Here is a 4,231-nt window from a genome sequence, read left to right as displayed (position 1 = left end):
GTATGTATATACATAGCTAGTTAGTAGTTAGTTAAGTCAGTTAAACCATGCTGCTGTTAAATCTGAGTGAGAGGGTATAGGGACAGTACATATGTATATATATATATATATATATATATATATATGTGTGTGTGTGTGTGTGTGTATATGTATGTATGTATTTATGTATGGCATAGCTCATTTCCACTTTGAGGCTGGCTGCTTTCCTGCATGCCAGTCTGGCAGCAGCAGCACCACCAGCAATAGCATCTGTGAGTATTTTTGCAAGGAATTCTGGGTATATTTGGGTGTGTCTTGTATTGCATAAGAGTGTAAATGAATCTAGAGTAACAGAACAAAACAAAAAAAAAAGAAGAAATAAAAAGTGTAGAAGTGTATTAGAAAAAACTAGGGTAAAACAAAAACTGTTACGGTTTCTTGAGATAAACACCAATTTGGAAGGTAAAGGTAGTGTGTGGAGATTTTATTCCTGTTTTAGCCTGTTGCTGTGATAGATCTCTTTAATATTATTGTTACTGGGGTCTATCTACACCACACAAAATCACATGATAATTAATACATGTGGACAATTACAAATTTTCACTTTCTTTTCGTTTTTGCTTTCATTTCTTCTTTCTGCTTGAAGCTAACTTTTCTTTTTACCGTTTTTCTGTAATCTTTATCATTTATCATCATACATATCAATATTATTATTTTTATTATCATCATCATTATTATTATTATTATTATTGCTATATTTATACCAATCTTTATGATGTTGTTACTCCAACCATTTTCTTTTTTTCATCTATTATCATGTTGTTCAGCCTCTGAGACAGTTTCTACTTCCATAAATGTGTTAGTGATACTAATATTCTGCAGTTCTTTCGATTCCAACTGCCTGTTGACCCATTTTCAAATGGCGGCTGAATCAGCTAAAACACATTTCAAATAATTTTACTTTAATACTTTCTGTTTGTTCTTTAAATAGAAACTTTAACCTTTATATGACTATATACATCATGTGTGTATGTGTATGTTTATATATGCATGTGTGTGAGTGTCTGTGTGTGTGTGAAAAATAGCCCTTCTTGTTAAGGGAAAGTATCTTCTATTACAGCTTCTGGGCAAACCAAGACCTTGTGCATGGATTTCGAAGACGGAAACTGAAAGAAGCCTTTCACATGTGTGCATTTGTGTGTTACTGCCTCCTGGTCTTCACACCATGTAGAAGTTTTAAACAAGCATCACATTCATTCACATGGTGTCCTTCATGCCTGATTTTCTATGGAAACATATCTGGCCAACAGGGAAAGATTACTTTGCTTGGAAACAAGTGAGGGTTGGTGACAGGAAGAGCATTCATCCATAGAAAATCTGCCTCAACTAATTCTGTCTGACCCATAACGGTGATGCTTGTTCACAACTGTCACATGATGTAAAGACAAGGAGCACGGAATTTTGTCAGTGAACAGGTCGCGATCTCAAAGCAATGAAAATATTTTGGCAAATTAAATTTAAATGCTGAAGTGAATCTAATGGTTTTTGTGCGTTTTTAAATGGCTTATAAACACCTTCCATGCTGCAATTGTTTTCGTTCCAGCACACGATCTCACATCAGGTCACTTACTATGCAAGTACATCTCCGTAATATATACACTGGTGCACGATGCAGTCCTTGGGTATTGAATCCTGTCAAACTATTCCCCTCATGCTAGCATGGAACATGGATGTTAAACGATGCTGTATAAATGCTAAAAGCAAATTATTTCACATTTTCTCAGTTTCTAAATTCATGTGAAATAAACATGCTCCAGCATGACCATGCTAAAATGACTGAAACAAGCAAAAGATATATATATATATATATATATATATATATAAAGAAATTGCAGATAGTATTTAGAAGCCACCAATATTTTTTGTAAAATTACTAACTCCATTATAGTGTCAATGATATATTAAAAAATGTCACAAAAACACCTACTTTTAAGATGTGAATCTTGTTTGTTTTCGTATTACTGTACAACATAGACCTTATATTTAAAACATTGTAAGCAATTATAAAAATTTTTTAACACCTGTTTCTTTGACTAAATTTGCATATATCTTGGAGAGACTACAGGTGCAATGTAGAGTTTCTGGATTTAGAAAATGCTGTCAGTATAAAAGCTTTCTTATATTGTAGCAAACTAAGACAGGTAGGTCATATAATAAGGAAGATTAAAGAATTCAGATTAACCTAATCTGTATAAAATGATATTCTGTGAAAAGGTACCCTCAAAATCTATGATAAAATGACTGCCTAAATCTGTTCTGAAAAGGGTAAAGTTTGGTACCATGCAGAAAAATACACTTTATGTACCCAGGTATTTTGAACAGAATGCGTTAATCATGCAAAATTGACACATGTGGCAAGGAAAGAAAAAGCCCCAAAATTATAAAATCTCTTCAAATATTCATCTTGTACAATTCGTTACTGAGTTTTTATTTCTAAGGCTAGTCTTGTTAGTCATACAAAATTACATAAAACAAATACAAGTTACTAATGGTTTGTTACCATCAGAAGCAACAAATGTCTTTCTATTGGTGGCTTGAAATGATAATAACAATCATCATGATTCTGCATTGCCTTTAACTGAGAAGAGACATTTGTGTATTGGCTGTGACAAAACTTGCAGATCATTAGCTGGGCTAAAAATATGATCTTCAGTATGCAACCCATTAACAAACAATGGCTATGCTTACTTTTGAGTCAACTTCTTCCATTGTTTGTCAATGTCTGTGTGTCTGTGCATTTATGATATATATATATATATATATATATATATATATATATATATTACTGTTCACATGTCTTTCAGTGTGCTGATAGATTTTTCTGAAAGGTATGTTACCTTCAAGAAGATGCATCAACATTGAAACTCTTCCTCATAGTTTTTAAGACCTTAACCATGAACTATTTTGTGTGTGTGAATGTGTGTGTGTGTGTGTGTGTGTGTGTGTGTGTGCGCGCACATGTTTGTATGTATGTATATGTGGATATTTGTATGTTTTGCTTTATGTATGTATTCTCATGCATATAATTGCATATCTCAACATGCTCATATATATTTAAATGATAAACTTCTGGAAAGTTTTACAGATTTTTACAGTTCCAGTGATGGATTGGATCTGTAGTATTCAAATTAGCTTTCTCCTTTCTGGTTTTGAGAAGCCTAATTTCTCAAGATTGGTATTTAGGCAGTGTGTTACATATCCCAGGGCCCCAATAATTACAGGTATACACCTGAACTTATAATCTGGATAGAATAACTGCAGATGTCTCTATACTTCGGTGTAGGTATTCTCTTTTTCACTGATCTTTAGCTTAATGTTAACATCTGCTGGGCAGCTAATTTCCACAACTGTACACAGTTTCTCTCCTCTATCCCAGGTCATTATATCAGGTCTATTGTGCTTACATTTTATTGAAGTCTTCATTGGAACATTCCACCAGTTCTTCTTATTATGAGTGGCTATGGCTGCCACCATATTATGTATGTATGTATGTATGTATGTATGTATGTACGTATGTTTGTATGTATGTGTGTACTGTATGTTGAGAAGTTCAAAATGATTGAGTGTCGTTTATAGTAACTCTCATCTAGTCATTTGAATTTCACATTCCTAATCATCAGGCAACATATAAAACGTACAAGATATGATGTGCCAGCTGCAATAAATATATACAAGAGTGCACGTTTTGATGCAAGTCCGACGAAGTTCTACTCTCATGTTTAAAAGAGCAAATATTATGTAACATTTCACATGGGAATTTTACATGCAGTGGTATTAAAAACAGAATTGGTACTGAAACAATTGTAACTGATCATTAAAGATGAGCAGAAAACACTTTCTCTGTCTTATTTGGATTATGGATATATTTATTGATTGATTGATAGATGTTTTTAGTTGTTGTTTTTTAACGTTAAACAAGGCAAGTTATAAGAAATAATACAAGATCAGGAATTGTACTTTTAGCTTGCATTTTAATATTTTGGGGTTAGGACCTCTTCTTCAGGAAATCTTTAGAGATATGGCGTTTTGACCTGACTTCTCTGTTCAGAAGTGACTCTGTGTGTGCATGTGTGTGTGGGGGAGGAGAAAGAGAGAGGGGGAAACTATGGGTGTATATATATATGTATGTATGTATATATATATATATAATATATATATATATATATATATATATATATATATATATATATAT

General features: G+C 32.8%; 2 protein-coding genes across 2 annotated transcripts in view; one reads left to right on the top strand and one right to left on the bottom strand.

Moving 5' to 3' along the window:
• LOC128249712 (myb-like protein D) overlaps positions 1-4,231 on the bottom strand; it is a 135,148-nt gene that overhangs the window by 6,995 nt on the left and 123,922 nt on the right. The window lies entirely within an intron of this gene.
• LOC106876779 (uncharacterized) overlaps positions 429-4,231 on the top strand; it is a 790,885-nt gene continuing 787,082 nt past the window's right edge. The window contains exon 1 of the mRNA XM_052973996.1: positions 429-447. The gene's annotated coding sequence lies outside the window, so the exon portion shown is untranslated. The remainder of the gene's footprint in view (positions 448-4,231) is intronic.

Source organism: Octopus bimaculoides, chromosome 17, assembly GCF_001194135.2.
Source record: "Octopus bimaculoides isolate UCB-OBI-ISO-001 chromosome 17, ASM119413v2, whole genome shotgun sequence".
NCBI classification, from domain to species: domain Eukaryota; kingdom Metazoa; phylum Mollusca; class Cephalopoda; order Octopoda; family Octopodidae; genus Octopus; species Octopus bimaculoides.
The sequence above is the reverse complement of the archived record's forward strand: the minus strand, read 5'-3'. Positions and strand labels throughout refer to the sequence as shown.